Source organism: Macrotis lagotis, chromosome 2, assembly GCF_037893015.1.
Source record: "Macrotis lagotis isolate mMagLag1 chromosome 2, bilby.v1.9.chrom.fasta, whole genome shotgun sequence".
NCBI lineage: Eukaryota > Metazoa > Chordata > Mammalia > Peramelemorphia > Peramelidae > Macrotis > Macrotis lagotis.
Window position 1 is genome coordinate 253,485,245 of NC_133659.1, and position 20,922 is coordinate 253,506,166.

Consider the following 20,922-nt stretch of genomic DNA (forward strand, 5'->3'; position numbering starts at 1 on the left):
CTGTATATAAGTTACCTTGACTGCATTCTTGACAGAATTCTAAATCCCCATTAACATAATGGTTTGTGACCAGTTAGAATGTAGTGTTGATCATTAAGAATGCCATCATAAGTTCTAACCTTTTCACTAACCATTTCTTTTTTGATAGGTTCATTAAACTGGATCAGGAGTTTGTCATGGACATAGTTTTACCTGGATTTTAGCAAAGTGTTTGTCAAAAACTTAAATTATTATTGTGAATATAAGATGGAGAAATGTAGCCTAGATTATAATTCAGTTGAGGGATTTAGAACATTTTGAATGATTGGTTCCAAAGAATAAAGCTTAATGAAATGAATGTCAACTTGGAAGGGGTTCATTGCCCCTCAGGCCTATCCTGGGTTGAAACAACAGATTCTTTGGAGGAAACAACAGATACAATAAGAAAAAAAAACTCTAAGCATATAACTAATTCCTATATCTATATACCCAGCTGTAATCTTCTTATAAACTCCAGTCTTTTATGATCTACCTTCTGGGCCTCTCCTGAAAATTCTAACTTTCCTTATCTAAAACAACTTTGTATTATTTCTCCTCTAAATCCAACCCTCTTCAAAATCCTATTTCTATCTGATTCACTGCATCCTTCCAGGAACACCTGATTTACAACCTCCAACCTTGAGGTCATCTTTAGTTCTTCCTTCTCTCTCATATAGTATCTAATCAATTTCCAATTCTTGTTTTTTTTTTTTCCCTACTTTAATTACCCCTCTCTTCATTCACACAATTGCCATCCTAGTTCATCACCTCTTTTCTGGACTAGGTCTTAAAATTGTTCTTCTAATCACTACCTTCCCTCTGTAATCTGTTCTCCCCTCCACAACAGAATAGTGTTCTTGAAACATGACCACATCACTCTCCAGTTCAAGAACCATAAGTGACTTTCAATTGCCTCTGTGATAAAATATAGACTCTTCAGCTTGGGGTCCAAAACTATTCATTATCTGGCTTCAGCCTACTTTTCCAGGCTTTTGGTATTCCTATCTACTCTGTTTCCAACCAAACTGGTCTACTTCTTGCTCCTCAAATGGCATTCCATCTTTACCATTGTGCATAGGTTCTCCCTCATCCCAGGAAAGTATTTCTTCCTGATCTCTTCCTTTCAGAAGACTCATATTCATTTCCTTATTCTTCTGATACTTACTAGCCAAATGATCCTTGGACCTCAGGCACCTAGCACACAGTGCTTTGGACATTTTTTTCCTTTTTTTTTATTTGGATCTATGACTTTATTGATCACATTTAGGATCACAAAGCCAATCTGTGTCTGAGGCAGGAGGTCACTTCCATCTTCTAGTCTGCCCTACATATAATAGGGGATTAATCAGTTTTTATTGGATTAGCTTCATGAACTCTACATTTTCCATGACCAGGACTTAATGTTCAGTCCCTCCCATTCAATGAATTCTCAAAATCTGCCTCTCAGTATAAAATGCCTTCTTTCCTCATTTTCACTTCTCAAAATGTTTGCCTTCTTTCAGAACTCCCCTCAGATCCCCCCACCTCCCAGTGCTCTTGCCTTCCTTGCATTGTTTCATATTCTACTTCTCTGTGCATACGCTGTGTCCTCTAGTAGAATGAAATCTCCTTGTGGACCAGGACTTTTCTGTGAAACTGCTGCTCCAGTGCCTTCCATATAATAATCATTTCCTAAATGACTATCCAAGGAAAGTGGAAGTTTGGACCTACTGTGTGACATGAACTCTGGAATAGCTCAAGAGATGAATGAGGGAGGGGGACTAGTGGATTTATTTCTGACTTCTGCCTTTGAGAGAAGATAAGGGCAGACTGGAATAGGTCCAGAGGAAAATAATCAGGGTAAGGAAAGGACTGGATGTCATAACCCATGCCTCAAGAGTTAGAAGACAGGAAATTTGTGATTAGAGAATTCCCAAGGAAGGTGCAGATTGGTATCTTTGCAACTTGAAGTCTTAGAAGATTGTCTGGGGGCAGGGAGCCTTGAATCCAGGCCTTCTGACACCTAGCTGGCCCTGGTCAGCCATAGAATGGATGACCTCACAAACACAACCCCACAAAATAGGAAAAGAGAAACTAGTCACACAAGGCAGACATCACCCAGCCCTTCTAGAGGACTGATGCAAATAGAACTGATTTAGGAAAGGACCAGCTCTGACTGAAAAGAATAGAATCAATTGAAAATTAATATTGCAGAATTATGAAAGACAAGTTTGACTCCAAAGAAGAGACTTCCTTCTTCTCCTTTGCAGAAAGAAATGGAGGGTTCAAACTCATAGAATATTGCATTTGATATCACAATTTTTCAATGTATTGATTAGTTTTGCTGAATTTTTTCCCTCTTTTTTCCTTTTTAAAAAAATTGCTATTATAAAGGGGCAGCTAGGTGGCACAGTGGCTAAAGCACCAGTCCTAGAATCAGGAGTACCTGGGTTCAAATCCAGTCTCAGACACTTAATAATTACCTAGCCGTGTGGTCTTGGGCAAGCCACTTAACCCCAATGCCTTGCAAAAAAAAATTGCTATTATAAAGGATAGTTCTCCAGGAGAGAGAAGGAAGAAGATAGATGGAGAAGTCAAAACAATATAAAAATATATATTTTTTTTAAAGAAAAGAATGGTATTGAGGTTGAGATCTTGAAAGACTTCTGCACAGAGACAAGAGATTGCTTGTATGGATAAAACTCTTATAGCTCTTTCTTTTTCTGTATTGCTTTGCTCTCTTACCTTCTAGGACTACTTACCGTAATTGCTCTTCCTATTACACCATATTGTTGAATGAATAAATCAGTGAAACATTTACTAAATGCTTACTATGTGCAAAGCCCAGCTCTGAGCACTAGAGATACAAATAGAAAAGTTCAGTCCCTGCTCTCACATTCTAATGAGGGAGACAAGACAGTGGAAGGTTCCAGCTGCAAATTGTACGGAAAGGTCCCATGGTTCTTGGGGTATACCATCAAAGCAGATGATCATGCCTCTTCTTTCATGTCATTTTCACATATAAAGTTAGAAAGGACTTTGGTATCAAGAATTTTAATTTCTAGGTCTTCAGTCTGTGGTAGTATGCAACCCTCCATAGGAATCACTCCCCAGGATGATGTCTATGAGTGCTGGGCTGGAAACTGCTGTTCAAAACTCATTCTTGGGTTCAGTGTACTTGACCATCTAGATCAGGAGAGGTGGTAGTCAAGATGGTTTGACTTGCCTCTCTCTCTCTCTCTCTCTCTCTCTCTCTCTCTCTCTCTCTTTCTCTCTCTCTCTCTCTCTCTCTTTCTGTTCCTTGCTATTTCATCTAGGCTGTTGCTTCCCTTGATGAAGACTGAGGCTTTGGTTGAAAGTAGAACTGATAGTTTGAGAGGTGCTGCTACTCCCAGGGCTCTGATATCTATCTGCCTTTTGTTAGTGTTTGATCAGTAGTTCTTGCTGATGGCAGCAAAGAAGGTGGGCCACTTTGCTTCAGTCAGTGGTAGTTGTAGGAGCTAGGCTGGGAGCCAATATGATGATGGATGGGGTGGGGGGGGAACACTGCTATTCCCAAGGTTCTTGAGTTCAGGGTACTCAGGATCTGACAGGTGATTATAGTCAAAATGATAGTGGTGGTTTGACTTGTCTGGTCTATGGATGGCAGCTTAGTTGATGGGGATAGCTAACTCTTTTCCCATAGGAGTTGGGCTCCCCAGATAATGGACTGGGCTGTTGTGGAGAAAGTACTTTGTAATTTTTGAAGAATTATGTAAGTGTTAGCTATTATCACCAGTAGCCTTCCTTGGTTTTTCCTCTCCCATCTTGTTAATGCTCCACTGGTATTTTGATTGTCATATTTCATTAAAATTTTCAGCTTGGGCATCAGAGGTATATTTTCAGTAATTGAGTGAGTATGAAACATAAGGTCAACTTACTAACCCTATTCTGTTCAGATTGCCTATTTCTTAGACAAAGAATGGCAAGGCTCCAGGCAATGTTAGGAAAACAAGTAGATTCATTCTTCTTTCAGAACTTAATCTTAAGGTGAGAATATAGTTTCTTAAACAAATTCTCCTTTAGTTTCTTAAAATTTTTCATAGGCTTACTTCCAAGATATGTGAAATAGTAATAGTGAAAGTCTAGCAAAGAATAAAATAAAGCCAAATGTATGGTCCATTCCTTAACCAAAGTGACAAGGGTCACTTTGAAGCCATCTGACTGTTCATAATCCAAATTCTCTGTTCTAGAAATTATAACAAAGCACATGGGCTAACTGAGCTTCAGTAGAGAACTGAGCTTTAAGCTTAAATAGATTAAATAAATTAAATTAAATAAGCCTATTGCCCTAGAGACTGGAGCATATTTGTTGAACTTCAGTAGAAACAGGACCACTAAACTGAACATGAGAAACCTTGCAGACCACACTTGAGTTTTTTTTAAACTACATTAATATTTATTTTATTAAGTATTTCTTAATTACATTTTAATCTAGTACAGGCACATTAGGGGTGTTTAACACTTCTTTGCTAAAGAGGGAGAGAAGACAGTGAAAGTTTTTTAAAAAATGAATTGATTTTAAAATCAGAAGACAAATTTTAAGAAAATTTAAAGAAGTTGCCCATTCCTGCTACCTGGGGTTTACTGTTCCTCACTATCCTTTTTTCCAGAGTTCTTCCTCTTCACCTTTGTATTAAAGAACTATAATAGATTAATGTTGAAAGAAGGGGAGAGGAAAATTTACCTAAAATAGACTAGTAGAGTCTACTACCCACTATATAATCAAAACTGCTGGGCCTTCAATGGATACGTAAACATGTTTTGGTTGCTAGGTCTTTAATGGCTGTTATTTTTGGATTCTGTTCATGATCTACTTCCCAACAGTAGGTCTAATGTGACACAGCTGAGTTCTAAATGTGCTGCATGTACTTTTAGAAAAGATGCTGCTGAAGGTCGTACAGTCTATTTTCTTGTCTTAAAAGACAGATGATAGGATTTTGTGTGTGTGCTTTCCCTTCCCTGCGTTCTTCCCCAGAATGTATCCTCCAAGGCCTTTCATCTCTACAAAAAGGAACTAGGGAAAGCAATAGTCTGGTTAATACCTCTCAATGGAGTTAGTATCAGTGGTAGTCAATGGAGCTATCTCCTGAGAATGCTGTACTGTTGTTAAGGCAAACAGCACCCAGATGCCAGATTGGCAAAGAGTTTGTTGAGTTTAGGCTATGTGAGTTTTTCAAAATGTGTACAGGGTGCCATCTATATACAATAATAACAGAGTGATATTGATTTGCCTCAGTGTTATAAAATAGTGAGAATATTATTGGAGCCTCTGTTGTTCCATGAACCTATGAAGACTCTTCCCAAGCTATTCATGTTATCTATGGAAAATAGCTATCTCAGATTATATGATATAAAAGTTCTATTAGGCAACAATTTACAAAACTTATTCTGAAACATATTTTATTTAGGTAGTTGATTATGTAAGTGTAATGAGGTATCTTCTGTTTATTATGCATCCTTCATATAGATAATCTTTGCACAATTTAGATACAAATTTAACAGGTCAGCATATTCTAGCATACTCTTAGCTCCCTGAATTCAGTTATAATCCAGGTCAGGCAGTTGGTTTTTTTAAATGTAACTATTTTATTTGTATTCCAATCAGGTCAGGCAATTTTAAAGAGAAATTCTGACCCCTGACCCTCTGATTGTTATATTCAAAGCTTTGAGTACCTATGAAAAGAGGCTAAGGACATAACCAACATATTGTTAAGATCTGTCTGCTTTTCTGAATATAGGAGCACATTTCTTACTTGCGACAGGCTCTGAGGAGATGCCACTGATAGATTATTATTATTAGCATTAGCAAATTATCAGGCATTGAACAAAGGGCTTCTGTCACAGCCATTTCGCATCATTCAACCTGTCATTGTCTTTAGTAAGGACAAAATCCTGATTGAATTTTGGATTGTTGCTTATTCTGGGACTTGATATGATCTCTTTTTCCTTAAGGACATCTACCACCTGGTCTTTTCTATAGAGTGGCCTCAGGGTAATTTGGAAACACACTGGGGTCCTATCCATAATCATGAAACATGTCATGTCACAACACTCTGGACTTCTTCTTGCCTCTTTCAAGGTTAAGAGCAATGGTAGTAGGGAAGCTTGTTGTTCACCTTATCTTGTCATATAATAGGAATAATGTTCATGGTACTGGTCTTGGCTTCACTTGACATTTGATGAACCTCCAAGAACTTTAATTGTTTCATATACTCTGCCACTGGGAACATTATCCCCTAAATCTCTATTGTTTTGTAATATACGAAACATCAAATATCATGTATAATATTTAAATTCTGGTTAAATTCTAGTATGCCACAAAGGTATATATTTTATAAACTGTATAACACAAACGCATAGAGATGATCCCCATTATCCTAGAACCTTCTCTTCATACCCTTTCTTTCCGCCATTGAGTGGGAAAGAGTAGTGCTGTGGAATTGTGAGCATGAAATTCTGTCATTTTAGCAGATTTCCCTGGCATGGTTAATTAACAGCAAGGAAGTTTGATTTGAATCTATTACTAATTTCTTATTAGACTCCTTAAATAGAATAGCATTGAAGAAAAGAAGCAGTTTTGCTGAGTGAATGCTGTTTGTGACAGGTGTAAGTCAGGGCTAGTATCTAGGAGGCAGATTAATTTTTCATATTTCAAGGAAAGAAAAACAGTAAAGGGGTGGGAAGAGGCAGTGTATTGAAAGGGGGCATTGGTTCCCAGCTTCAGAAAATAAATATCAATGAGGGTCTGTAAAGATCTTTTGGAAAGGTTCAAAAAGGGAACTTTGCCTCTGTTCTCTTTGGTGATTTGGACTTCTTTTCAAGTGAGCATTTATTATCAATAAAATATGAACAGGAATGAGTGGATGAGATCATACCAAAAAAATCCTGGATGCTACAAGAATTGCACGTGAACCTGTCTTTGGGAATTTGTCAAACCCTGATGTAAGCAGAGTTTATAGACTTAGACAGGTGAGAGCAATTTCCACCAAACAAAAGCAAGCTGCCTTTCCCCACTTTCCTCTCCCCTCACTCCCAAGAGTTTTTTTTTAAATCATCACACATTTCAAATCTTTTATTTAATAATTCATGCTCTGTTCAATAATTCATTCAGTCCCCATCTGGTAAGAGTGGTTTGCATGCTGCCAGGCAGCTGAAAATACACTGTGTTATACTCAATTAGGCCAAATGTTAACCTTATTTTTCTGTAATAATATGTTGTGTTTGTGTTTAGCACCTTTCTGGAGCACACAAAATGTTCTATAGACATCTTTTTTAAAAGCTATTGATTTTTTAGTTCACCTACATTTCCCAATATGTCATTCCTCTCATCTTCACAAAGAGCCATCTTTTATATTACAATAAATTTTGAAAAAATTCTGCAAAAATAATTAACACATTGAAAAAGTTTTATATGTTCTGTCTTTCACATGTGTACCTACTTCCCCTTTCCATCCCCACCTACCCCCTCCCCCCCCAAAATAGGGAGGTACCTTTTTATCCTCTCTTCTTTGGACTCAAACTTTTCATAATGTAATATTCACTTTCAATTGTTTTGCTCTTTCCATTTACATAGTTATTATTGTGTGTTTTGTTTTCTTGGTTCTTCCTTCAATTTGCATCAGTTCAGATAAATCATTATATTCATCCTTTCCTAGAGCATGATAGTATTCCATTACATTCATGTACCATAACTTGTTTAACATTTAACCATTCACCATTTTGAAGGGCATTGTAGGTATATTTTTTCTATCTTCATGTTGAGTGATAGAAATAAGCAATACTGTCTTCTTTATATAGATGAGATGGTGACTGGAATGGTTAGCAATTTGCCTAAGGTAGGCAATGATTTTAGATGGAGTAAAAGAGAGAGAATTCCAGTTTTTTATCTTCTGATGCCATAGATTTTGTTTTGGGTTTTAGTTTTTGCAAGGCAGTGGGGTTAAGTGACTTGCCCAGGGCCACACAGCTAGGTAATTATTAAGTGTCTGAGGTCTCATTTGAACTCAGGTCCTCCTGACTCCAAGGCCAGTGCTCTATCCACTGCGCCACCTAGCTGCCCCATGATGCTATAGTTTTGCCATGTGACCTTTAGGGCTTCTAGTGAGATCTTGGGATCATAGATTTAGTGTGCTGGGGAGCATGACTTAGTTTTAAGTAATATTTAACATATTTAGTGTTGTTTTTTTTTACTCTTTACTCTGACCTACAGGAAGGATATATATAATTTAAAAAATCATGCCCAGGAAATGAAGAATCAGTGTTCTGGTTCCATGATCAAGAATTCTGAAATTCCTTTATAATTTTATAATATTTTGTTCCTTTTATGCTAATTTTCTTTCCCTGTTACTAAACAGAACCCACTCTCTTTCTAAATGGGCAACTCTTCTTCATTGATAAATTTTTCTCAGACTTCATTCTTTTTTTTTTTTTGTTAGATTTTTCAAGGCAATGGGATTAAGTGGCTTGCCCAAGGCCACACGCCTAGGTAATTATTAAGTGTCTGAGACCAGATTTGAACTCAGGTACTCGTGACTCCAAGGCCAGTGCTCTATCCACTGCGCCACCTAGCCGCCCCTCAGACTTCATTCTTCTTGACCTTTCTACAGTATCTATAGCAATACAATCCTGTTCTCTTACCTAAACTTCAGTCCACATCATAAGCTGCCTGTTAAACATTTCAAACTGAAAATCTTATAAATTTTCAAATTCAGCATCCTCAACAGAACTTATCTTTCCCACAAACCCATACCTTTCCAAATCTTCCTGATACTCAAGGACACTACCATCCTTCTGGTCATTCTTCCCTCTTACCCTACATACCTAACCAATTGCCAAATCTTGTTGATTCCTTTTCTACATTATCTCTCACATATGTCCCCTTCTTTTCACTTACACAATCACCACCTTGAATTCGGCCTTCATAACCTCTTAACTGAACTATTGCAGCAACCATCTAATTAGTATCTCTGTTTCAAGTTTCCTTCACTCCAGTCTATCCTCCACAGAGCCCCCAAAATGTTTTTCTTAAAGTGCAAGACAATATACAATAACTTCACAGTAACTCTAGTGGTTCCCCATTACTTCTAGGATCAATTATAAACTATGGTATTTAAAGCTCTTCACAACCTGGCCTTTTCCCTTTCTAGTCTTTTTGCATACCATTTCCTATACACATTCCACTTTTGTGTTTCTCACTCAACATACTTAATCTCCTGACCTTGTTTCCTTGGTACTGGCCCTCTCTTTTTACCTTTGTTTCTTAGAATTCCTTTTTCTCTTAACTCAACTCATGAAACATTTCCTGACATGATACCCCATCCTACCTCATCCCAACCTCCCTGAAGCTGCTAATATCCTTCCTCCCCAAATTTTCTTGATTTCATTTTGTTATACTCTTTGCATGTGCGTGCATGTGTGTGTATAAACTTACGTGAAGATATGTACATATGTATATATGTTGCCTCCCTTAGAATGTCATTTCCTTGCAGGCAAGAACTTTTAGACTTCATGTGTCCTCAGTGCTTAGCACAAGCCTATAACATAATAGGAGCTTAATAAATGCTTTTGCTTGCTTGTTTGATTTTTAGAAATTTGTTAGTTGTGAGTATAGCACATAACCCCCCCCCCAAAAAAAAAACTGTTTTCATCAGGACTTTCCTAATAAAAAAGATAAATTCCATTATCACTTTCCCCCAAATCTTCTACCAGCAGAGGGGGTGTTTTCATTCCCTTTTTCCAATACATCAAATTTTTAGTTACCTACCAGATCTGTGTTCTATCCCTCTTTTTCTACTGTTAGAAAATCCTAGTTCACCCAAGTTTAGTTATGTGATACCTTCATCATTAAATCAGTTCTTCATTTTTTTGTTAAATATAATCTTCTAGCTGATGTAGTAGATTAAAAAATGGCCCGTGTGCTTCCTTTGCCTGGTTAGCATTGTTTCCTTAATGCAGATTGACTTGCTCAGCAGTAATGTTTTGTCTGCAGCCCTTGTTAGAACCTTCTCTGTATGTGGATTCATAACACATCTGTGTGTATGTCTACAGCACTGTATAAATAATAATAAGTAATCACCAGATGGCCCATAACTGCTCCTCTGGACCCAGCAGGTCTCTTGAAGCTGTTAGTAAAGTCTTTTGGCGTTTTGCTGGGGAAAACTTGTCATAGATTTATTTGTAAAAAAATTCAAACTCACAACTGGGTGTTTAGGACTAGCTATTGCTGCTTGAGTTGTAAATATTTAACAGGCTTTGCACAGTGACAAGTAAAAGCGCCATTACTTCTCACATACAGTGTCTGCAGAGCTCTTCTCTCCTAGAGAGGTAAAGAAGGAAAGAGGGAAGAGAAAAGAAAAGACAGATCGTTTTTACTGATTGAAAAAAAAATTTAATTTAAAAAATTTATAACAAGCCATTCCCCAGTAGAGAAGTGATCAAAAGATAATAGTTTTTAAAGGAAGAATCCAAGCTATAAATAACTATGTTTTTAAAATGCTCTTAAATCACCAATAATTAGAGAAATGAAAATTAGAGCAACTCAGAGTTTCCAACATGCAGCAATTAGATTGGCATCATTGACCCTAAAAAATAACAACCATTTCTAGGAACTATAGAAAATGTTCATTAATGTTCTCTTGATGGAATTGTGAGTTCTTCTGGCAATTTTAGAAAAGAGTTGTGACTATGCCTCAAAAGTTACTAAACTGTTTGTGGAGCCAACATTACCACTCATCTAGGCCTATACCCTCATTTTATTCAAAAGAGAAAAAACTAAATAGAAATTTCAAGAGTAATCAATTGACATGATTTTGTTTATTTCAGTGTGTTTTGCATATCTGAATGTACCCTGCAAGGAATTTTTTTACAAAAAAGGAAAGGAAGCTATATAGACAACAGTATTGTAGCAGTTCTGTTCATAGTAACCCAAAATAGATAACTAAGGGGCCACATACTAAAGGAGAATGGATAAACAAATTATGACATATGAATGTAAAGGAACATTATTATACCTTAAAGAATGTCTCAAAAGAAACTGGGAAGACTTCTGTGAATGATGCAGAGTGAAAGTGAGCAGAACTTGGAGAACAATTTATACAGTTACAATATAATAATGTAATAGCATTGATAAAGCGTGAGTCCAGAAGACTGAAGATGAAATATTCAACTTACCTCCTGCCAGAGAGGTAATAAACTCCTAGATCAAAAATATATTTCTTGGAAATGTCCAAATGTGGAAATTTGTTTTGCTAGACTCTGTAGTCTCACCAACGACCCCTGTTGGTGGGAGGAAGAGAAAACAGATTTTTGTTCATTGAAAAAATTAAATTAAAAAAATAGAAAAGTCAGTAAATTGTATATTGTGAATAAGATTCAAGTGATCCTCCAATGTAAGACAAGGAAAGAATTTTAGCATTCAACTCAAGAAAATGTGACTGTAACAAACTTATACTCTTTAACCATGTGCCAGTGGCTTACATTAAAACATTCAACCTCTTTTAAATTGAACTAAATAATGAAAACCAAGACTTTTTTTTTTTAACCTGTAGTTTGGATAAAGCCAGGTTTCTGAGTCTTTATACCCAAATTACAAACCCTTTTGAAAGGAAGGTTGCAGATATAACCATTGGCACACACCTAACTTAAATGTAGGCCCTTGGGTTTCATCTAAAATGTGAAGACATATAACAACATTTCCTGAATGTAGAGTAGATGATTGCTTTCATTTCTTTCCCTTTTTGCTTTGGCATTTTCATGGCAAATAATTGTGGAAGATTTTGGTTTTTTTTAAATCTTTTTTCTCTAGTTTCTTGGTAATTTTCTGTGAAATAAAGGATACCTCTTAGTTCACTGGATCAATGGCTTTGAAATGTATATGAAATCTTTTTCATTTAAGATATGATCTGCTCAAATGTAACTGAATTTTTTCAGAAACTTAACCATAACTGTCCTTAGTTCCTTCAGTGGTTTCTATTTTCATAAGATAACTAAAATGAATGTTAAAACAGGAATTGGGTTTCCTAACCCTCAGCTTTAGTTCTCTTTTGTCTGTTTAGATTTAGAGGTATTTAAGTCCAGAGGGATTGCTCTTTAAATCATAGTACAATGGTTGTTTCTTTCACATCAGGATGTGCAGTAAGCATCTTTCTTTTTAAGGCTCACTTTGGAGAAAGAAAATACACATCAAAATGCAGAATTTCTTTTTAAGTTTGTACTATGTGGTATTTAGGCTTTTTATACTTCTTATCTCATCTCACATAGTCATGCTGGGAATTGGAACAAGAGAAAGAAAAGAACTTTTGAGAATCATGGAGAAAATATTAATGCTTTGGGCATTATCTCCTTGCTAGAGTGCATTTATGTTTTCATTAAGAATTATTTGATGCAATGGAAAATTTATTTTAAGTAGTCACTCTAGGTAAGTATCTTTGCTACAATCATCATGTGGAAATAATTGGGGTGTGAGGAGAAAATGATTGAGTTTTTTTTAATTAGCTATCTCCCTAAGCAAACACCACAAGTATATCGTAGTGTTGCAGATTCTGCCATCAGATTGAAGAGCTAAACTGATTTCTGCTTAACAAAAATTTAAATTCCATGAGACTCTTTTTTTAGGGGTTTTTTTTTTTGCAAGGCAATAGGGTTAAGTGGCTTTCCCACAAGGCCACACAGCTAGGTAATTATTAAGTGTCTGAGGCTGGATTTGAATTCAGGTACTCCTGACTCCAGGGCTGGTGCTCTAATCACTGTGCTACCTACCCACCCCTCCACGAGACTTTTAAATCCTTTTGCTCACACTGGTTATGTCAAAGCCTAAGCAAATATAGCTCCATCTTTGGATCCCAAGTTGAATTTGCAAGTCTCAGGATTGGAAAAAGAGAGTTTTTTAAACCATTTGCCTTTTTAAAAATCTTTTTGCATGGATCTGCTTATAAATTTCAGAATAAATCTGTCATTTAAGTCATCATAGAAAGCAACTTGCTAAGTGCTAAATTATCTTATCAGCCTTGTAGCTCCCATTCTCAAAGACATAACTTCTGGAAAAGAAATTTGCCTTTTCTGAGAGATAACTATTGGAACACAGAAGGAATATTAGTTTCTTATTCTCGTAGATCAGTTTTTCTTTGGTTTTAGGCAATTATCTCTTTGTTTCCTCAGAAAAATAATCCCAGTTATCACATAGATTGGTACCTGTACAATACACTCATGGTCTTGGTTTGTAGATAGTAAGCTCTACTTATTCACCTACTGAGAAAGATTGGCAAGGCTCCTTAGCTTTACTGTTAGCAGTTTTTTCCTGAGGAATTCAGTGCAGGCATCTTGATCTCCTCTCTCTTTCTCTGAGAGATAAAACATTTATTTCATTAATCTGGAGCATGCTAGCCACTAAAATGTTGCTGTTGGAGTCTTTCCTTTCTCTCCCATTTTCATCATTGTTTTTACTTTTAAATCATGCCTTCCTCTGAGCTGCTTCTTGCTCCTTTACCCTCTCTTCTTGGTTCTTTTGTTTCATCATTAGCTGTCACAGATGTGTTTATCTGAGAGAAGTGTTAACCAATTTTTTTTAAGCTTGTGAACATAACAACCATGTTTTTTATGAGAAGATGGGCCTGCTACACAAGCAACACATGATGAAGAATGAGTATATACAAACAGTTTAGTGACTTAGGATTCTCATCAACCTAACTTCTTTGTTTTATATTTATATATATATATATATATATATATATATATATATATATTTTAAGGGACATACTTGGGTGAATATGTCACTGGAAGGTGGGTTAGATGTCAGATTGAAACAACAAGGGAATAGAGAAAAGAGGTACTCAAGTGAGTCACAGCCTAGGCCAAAGAGAGCAAAAAACAAGGAAAGAGCTTAACCAGAGCCCAGAATGAAGATACTGTATAGGAGCAGAAATTTGAAGAGCATTCCTAAAGTCACTTGAGGGCAGAGGAAGGGAATTGTAGAGAGTTATCAGCAAAATAAATCCAAATCTTTTTAAAATTTATTCTTAAAAGGTTAGGATGTTATTTTCTTTGGAATCTTATTATAAATTAATTTAACCATTTTATTTACCCCCCCCCCCCAACATCTAGATGGATCTCAAGAGGGAAAGGAAGTTCTTATGAGAGGGTGAAGCAATGTCAATGTTAGAGCTTAGGATACTATAGTAGAACTTGGGAGTCTAAATGGGAAACTACTGGCAATGTAGATATACTGAATAACTTAGGAAACAGAAGTGGGACGCCAGGATTTCCAGGCCTTGGGATATACATTTCTTCTATTTATATTTGCTTAGTGCCAGCACTGCTGTACTGTTTCCCCCAATTGCTGTCTATCTTGTCACCTTTCAGAAGAGGAGAAAATTGAGGGGGGGGGGTCTGTGTGATCTTATCCTCCCTCATGATGCTCTGGAGAGGTGGGAAAAGATTGACCTATCTTCTCAGGTTCTTAGAAATGAGATTGCTATATTCATCCTAGAAATGTCAGTGTTAAGATAATATGCAAAAAAGTGTGTTTTGTCCCTAAAGACCTTTGGAATTGAGGCAGGCAGTTTTGACAGTAGACACACAGACACAAAAATCCAGTAAGTGTTATGATACATATACTTGCATAGTGTGTATATACATACATGTGTGTGTGTGTGTGTGTGTGTGTGTGAGAGATAAAAGTTTGCTGGATGGTGAGTTAGTTATACTGGAATTTGTGTATAAACCAATTTAGTTCAATTGGATGATTTGTTACTGCCCCAGACATTTGGCTCACTTGTAACAATGAACTGAGCATAAAACTGACCTCTGCCTGTGCAAAAAGTGATGTGAATTATTACTAAGATGAAGGAGACTCCCAGAAACTGCCTTGATCTCCCTTCATGATTTTTTTTATTTGCTTGGACACACTGCTTTTCTTGCTAGAGCCATTTTGTGTCTATGCTATATTTTTAGAAAGGGAAAAGGCAGTGCTATCTAAAGAGTTAGATAACACCAAAAAATACTTGAGATCATGGCTTCATTATTCCTATTTGCAGAAGAAGCAAAGTGGAAATAATGGCTTACATATAGTTTTAGAAAGGGTGTCATCTTCACAGGGTTAGAACTCCCACAACCTAATTTATGTTCCTTTCCCTCCCCCACTTTATTTTTATGTCCCTGTCTTGCTTTGCCAGCTCCCAGAAGGTAAGGGTCATGTCTGATTATCTCGCTTTGTATAGTGTCATTTGCTAGCGTGGCTTATTTGTCAAGAGCCTGCCATGTTGTATAGTGAGAAGGGGAACTATAACCACAGGGGAATTCCCTGCTGACACTTACTGAGGATCATGGTCGGCCAGTGGTTGCCAAATCTTCCTTCGAGAATCTTTTTAGCACTGAATTTAACTGCTGCAGCTTCTTGTCCTGTTAAAAATTATTCTTTTCCTCAAAGGTTCTTTGTTTCTTTACCTTCACAAATACTTTGTAATTGTGATGTTGTACAAGTTCAAAGCAGCAGAGATTGGCTTGACTACTAAATAGGTATAGAACCAAGCAGTAACAGCTTAGTACGATGGAGGAGCATTTAAAATTAAACCCTGGGCTTTATTGGTAAAGTTACCTTCTTCCTGTAGTCTCTGCACAGCAACACACTTGCAAGATTTTTCTTTCCTATTGGAATAGTTCTTTGAGTTACAGCCTCCAAAAAAGAAAGATTATGACATAGTTTAAAAGTTCCCAATTGTGGTTTTGCTAAGTTAACTATATGTTTACCAGAGTGGGAAAGCATATTAATGTAGCTAATGTTATATACCTATCTCAGGGAAATTGTCATTTTATCAGAGATCTGAATGTTCTGTGCATTGAGAAAATGGATTTGGATTAGTCATTAAGGGTAGGGGTCACCCCAGAAATTTCAGTTGTCCATGTGCCAGGGTCTAGTTTAGAAGGATTCTGCTGTTTACGAAATGCTCCAGTTTTAAGTACTGAACTCCTAGCTTTTCCCCACTTTCACATCCAGGCCTATGCATGTGGTTTAGGGAGAAGGAGACTTTTTAAAACTGCAACTAGACTTGGCCTATGCAAGCTTAACCACTCTTAAGAAGGGAACAGAGGGAGTGCTCTGTTGGCAGAGCAGCAATTAATGATTTGAACATACTGTACCTTATTGGCTATTTTCAAGGTCTTGAGGGAGGTGTTTTGCTTCTGTATAGACAGTGATCTGCTTGTTCAAGTGGAATGACACTTTGTTTTTTCTTTATCTACTAAAAGATGTAGTCTAAGCCCTTGCTGGGAAGTGATTTCTCCTTTTTTCTTCACTTCACGAATAGAAAGTCAGGATGTCAGTTTTGGTACAAAAAGGAAGGATAGTTAATAGAAAAAACTGATACTGTAACATAATTAGGAAGCAGCTTCCCTTTTTGAATTTTTCTATTCTTTGCTGGAATTAGGGATACAATCAATGTGTGCAGTTCTTGGGTTTAATATTTCGCATTTTATTTAAATAGTCTTCTTGTTTACAGTATGAGTTAAACCTGGTGTAAATACTTCTTCCTACTTCCCTTCCCAACTTTTCTAGCCTCAGTAGTAAGTTACATGTGAGAAAGAGAGAATATAACGTTCTTATTTACTGAATCTCTAGTGAGGTTCACACCTCTGGGCAGCGAGGACAAATTTAGAAGGATGAGCTGCTGTTGTTTACCATAATCCTGGTATCTAAGTTGTATAAGGAATGGACACAAATAGGTAAGACCAAGAGTCATGAATTTCATAACTATCAATAAACATTCATATTTACTATTTAAGTATATAAAGAACAAAAAAGGGTGATTATATATGAAACTATAAATGTCCTTTTTAGTTATGTTAAATTTAATATGGTACTAAAAAATTAATGTTTGTAATCTCCTGAACTTGCTGTTTGCTGGGTATGTTTTATTGATGCTCTTTTCTTTTTAACTCAGCACCTCACTCTCAGTTATATAGTCATACAAAACAGATCAACATGTTGCCTATATCTAAAAATGAATGTTGCATTCCTTCTCCGGTTAGAAGTGAAGGTTTACTTCATACTCTTCTGAAGGATTTGTCAGTGATTTGGTGATAAAAAGTAGTTTTCTTTTATATTATTGTGGTCCTTTTAAATTGGTTTGGTTCAATTCACTTTGCATTACTTCATACAAGTCTTTCTAAGTCTCTTTTGATTATATTTGTCATTTCCTATAGCACTGTATTTTAGCAAATTGTAAAAAGTTCCTGATATAATAGGAAATACTGTATAAATGTTAGTTGTTATTTATTATTATCATTGTCATATATCTTGCCAATAATTGACATTTATCTCCTTAGTTATCTTTGGGTGTATCATGGAATCCTGGAATTGTCTTAAACTTCTTGTATTATTAATGATTTGGAAGGTTTTTAATATAGTTATGATAGCTTTGTATTTCATTTGAAAATATCTTGTTCATACCCTTTGACCACTTTTCTGTTAGGGAATGGTTCTTGTTCTTATATATTAGTATCAGTTATTTATATAACTTGGATATCAGACCTTTATCAGAAATTTACCAAGATTTTTTTTTTGGCAATTAACTGTGTGCCTTCTATTTTTAACTACTGATTATGCTTTCAATTATGCTTCCACAAAAGCTCTTCAACATTATGTAATAGAAATTGTTCGTTTTATCATCTGCAATCATCTTTCCCTTGTTTACTTAGAAATCTCCTCTTTTTAGTTCAAACATTCTGGAGAGCAATTTGCAACTATGCCCCAAAAGCAATTAAACTGTCCTTATCCTTTGACTTGGAAATAAAGAGATCAAAGGAAAGGATCCATATGTACAAAAATATTTATAGCAGAAAAGATTTATAGCATATCTTTTTTGTGGTGGCAAAGATTTGGAAACTTGGGGATGTCCATCAGTTGAGGAATGAGCAAGTTGTAGTTTATGAATGTGAGGGAATGATATCATTGTGCTGTAAAAAATAATGAAGGAGTGGATTTAGAAAATCTTAGGGAAACTTATGCAAAGTGAAGTGAACAGAACCAGACCAATTACACAGTAATAGCAGGATTATAAAGATAAATCATCTTCGAAAGAGACCTAACAACTGTTTCAAATTATTTCATGATGAAAAATCTTATCCATCTCCAGATAGAGAACTGATGTGCAGATTGTAAAGCATATTTTTTCTTTGGGAGGGGGCAGAACATGGCCAATTTGAATACTTGTTTTGCATGACTTCATCTCATATTTGTATGGGTTTTCTATCTCTTCTCAATAGGTGGGAGAGGAGTTGAGGGAAAAAGAATTTAGAACTGAAAATAAAATAAAATTGAATTTTGAAAAACTTCTCCCCTTAGTTGTGAAAGATATCTCTTATTTCTTTTTTTTCTAATTTCTTTATGATAAGAAACTATATTTAGATCATGAATTCATTTGAAATTAATTGTGGCATACAAAATATTATGAGATGAGTCTGATTCACTCATAGACTTTAAACAGTTAAGAAAAGACTTTCTTAGCCATGGCAGAAAATGAGTATTCAGCAAGGATGCAGCATTGATTAGGTAAGCGAAGTTTCCCAACCTCTGTGTTGGCCATACTGGTCTGCTGATCAGAAGTCTTAAAAAATATCTTTTACCTCCTAATGTTCTGACTTTTATATTTAAAGCACCAGGAAGCTTCACCAGCATCCCAAACTTTAATCCCCTCATATTATTATTAAGTTTAAAGGAGAAATTTGATGACTTTTTTTTTTAGGTTTTTGCAAGGCAAATGGGGTTAAATGGCTTGCCCAAGGCCACACAGCTAGGTAATTATTAAGTGTCTGAGATTGGATTTGAACCCAGGTACTCCTGACTCCAGCCCCAATCTGATGACTTTTAAATGAAAAACCTACCCTAGCCTCCATGGGAGATAGTATTCCTACCACTTCACCCATTGGTATCAAGGTCTTCTAAAGGAACTTCCATGACTTAATGGCTTTAGGGATTACTCAGTGACATGGAAAACCTGGCACAGGCAGCCATAGAAGGGGGGGTGGCTAAAACAGACAATCTGGGGATTAGAGCATAAAATATATCTCTCCTCTTGGTAGAGAGGAAATTGTGATGCAAAATGCTGCATATATTTTCAGTCATATTTTACCAGTTGGTTCTTACAAAGAAGAAAGAGTTCAGTGATAAGTGAATTGACATGACTGGTGATAGTTTTTTTAAAGTCACCAGTTAAAAAATAAATAAGGAGGAAATGATAGGTTCACAAAGGATACAAATATAAGTAAGATAGAAACAAAGAAGACATGACATCTAGATTGAAGTGCTCCAGAAAATTCGAGGTCATAAATCAAATGTATGATAGGAATCGGGAGAAAATCACAAAACAATTTGGGACTTTGCCTCCAAAAGCAATTAAACTATATATCCTTAAGCCCAAAGAACCCAAGGAAAGAGAACAATGTACATGTACAAAAATTTATAGCAGATATTTTGGGAGTGATAAATAATTGGACATTGAGGCAGTGCCCATCGGTTGGGGATTGACTAAACAAGTTGTGGCATATGAATATTACAGAAAGCTATTATGATATAAGAAATGAAAGAAAAGCATGGGAAAACTTGTATGGAAACAAAGGGAAGTGAACAGATCTAGAAAACAACTTATATTAAAAAATAGGATTTGATTTGCTTGTTATTTGTAACAGATTTTGTTTTTCATTTTTTATGGAGAAGGGAGTGAGATAATTCAGAACTGAAAAAAAATTGTATTAAAAAAGAAAAGAGAAATTCACAAAATGACAGAGGTCCAAGGAATCAACCCTAGATACAAATTAAGCTAATTTCAGTATTTAAGCAGTTCCTAGGCAGTCTTAAAGCCCTAGTTATGATAATTTTCCCTTATGGCTTTTGATATAGACTTATCAGGAGTTCTGTCAAATTTTATAGGTCAATAACTTGGAACTTTTTTTTTAAGTTTTTTTGCAAGGCAATGGGGTTAAGTGGCTTGCCCAAGGCCACACAGCTAGGTAATTGAGGCTGCATTGAACTCAGGTACGCCTGACTCCAGGGCCTGTGCTCTATCTACTACGCCACCTAGCCACCCCTTTGACCTATCTTTTTTGTACAATACAAATATACAATCTTTTTGTATATTTTTTTGGATACTTTTTTTAAGGAGGGGGGAATAAGGTCCTTCAAATGATATTTTTCTTCTGAAGAAAGAGCTCAGATGCCAAAAAATTTAATAGAAAATGATAAGAATAACAGACCATTTATAAAAAGTTTTCACATAATACCAAACACTAAATTCTTTTAAATATGTATTTATAAAACAAATCTAATCAGGAATCAGGCATAATTTTGGATGACATACTGTTAAATTAATTTGGTGGGTTGTTTTTTTATTTTCTTATATTAGTTGTCAAAATCCTGTTATTTGTAAAAGATTAACTAAATGTTACATGTCACTGATCTGGTCTAAATAAATGAGATTTACTTATTTATCAGGTTTTTTTATTGTTTTTTTGGATTTTACAGTTCCCCCCCAATTTTGCTTCCTCCCACCCCCACAGAAGGCAGTGTGATAGATAGTCTTTACATTGCTTCGAAGCTGTACAGTGATCACAATTGAATGTGTTGAGAGAGAAATCATATCCTTGAGGAAAAAATTAAAAATAAGAGATAGCAAAATTACATAAGATACCTTTTTTTTTAATTAAAGGTAATCATCTTTGGTCTTTGTTTAAACTCCACTATTCTTTCTTTGGATATAGATGGTATTCTCCATCGCAGATACCCTAAAATTGTCCCTGATTGTTGCACTGATGAAGAAAGAAAATGCATTAAGATTCATTATCAACCTCATGTTGCTGTTAGGGTGTACAATGTTCTTCTGGTTCTGCTCATCAAGT

At 35.8% G+C, this 20,922-nt stretch overlaps 1 protein-coding gene across 3 annotated transcripts in view; it reads left to right on the forward strand.

The window, feature by feature from the left end:
* The window catches only part of LOC141514734 (cyclic AMP-dependent transcription factor ATF-7), a 96,425-nt gene that overhangs the window by 26,032 nt on the left and 49,471 nt on the right, over positions 1–20,922 (forward strand). The window contains exon 1 of one of the 3 annotated variants that reach the window (XM_074225764.1): positions 13,777–16,752. The exons of the other annotated variants lie outside the window; for them this stretch is intronic. The gene's annotated coding sequence lies outside the window, so the exon portion shown is untranslated. Of the gene's footprint in view, positions 1–13,776; positions 16,753–20,922 lie in introns of those variants that run through there. 3 annotated transcript variants of the gene reach the window in all.